Source organism: Octopus bimaculoides, chromosome 10 (genome assembly GCF_001194135.2).
Source record: "Octopus bimaculoides isolate UCB-OBI-ISO-001 chromosome 10, ASM119413v2, whole genome shotgun sequence".
Classification (NCBI taxonomy): domain Eukaryota; kingdom Metazoa; phylum Mollusca; class Cephalopoda; order Octopoda; family Octopodidae; genus Octopus; species Octopus bimaculoides.
The window spans coordinates 49,078,031-49,078,855 of NC_068990.1; the positions used below are offsets into that span (position 1 = coordinate 49,078,031).

The following is an 825-nucleotide window of genomic DNA, read 5'->3' on the forward strand; positions in this document are numbered from 1 at the left end:
GTCAAACAAGTCTAATAATTATTCTATCAGGCTCTTTTGTTAAACTGCTAAGTTATGAGGATGCACCAACACAGGGTTGTCAAGCGGTGCTGGGGGACAAACACAAACACATAAATATATACATATACAATTGTCTACTTTTAGTTTCTGTCTACCAAACACACTCGCAAGGCTTTGGTCAGCCTGAGGATATAGTAGAAGACACTTGCCCAAGGTGCTATGCAGTGGGATTGAACCTGGAACCATGTGTTTGGGAAGCAAGCTTCTTTATTTCATTAAATTGGCCATAAGGCCTTACAAAGAATTGCAAGAAGCAAAGCGGGCTGGACGCATCCATTAATGAAATGAGTGATGATGAAATATGAATGATATGAGAGGGGTATTCGGCGCCTGTTGACCGAAAACCCCTCGAAATCACTGTTCTTTTGGAATACAATAAGATTCACTTAAAAGTTCAATTACATACAGTCAAAATCACATAATTTAACAGTTAATCACATAATTTAATAGGCGTATTAGGCCTCTTGTATTTCTTCCCCAAGCACCTTCTTTGCTGCCCGCAGGCAAGCCTGCTTCGAAAAATCTGGGCCTATTTTGAGGAACTGGAAGTCCCTCCCTTCCAAAGGAGGCCATTACGTTGAACAACTCTGCGTTGCTCAAAGCCTCCACATTCACTTGTGGAGGCCACTCTGGATAGCCTATGCAGCCGGACTAGTACCGATCGCGGTCCAGCCTGTTGTCCAGGTAGCTCTCCAAGCTTCTTACCACACAGCCACGCCTGTACCTAAATGTATATATATATATGTGTGTATATAAATATATATA

At 42.1% G+C, this 825-nt stretch overlaps 1 protein-coding gene across 1 annotated transcript in view; it reads right to left on the minus strand.

Moving 5' to 3' along the window:
- The window catches only part of LOC106880147 (ADP-ribosylarginine hydrolase Tri1), a 67,334-nt gene that overhangs the window by 961 nt on the left and 65,548 nt on the right, over positions 1–825 (minus strand). The window lies entirely within an intron of this gene.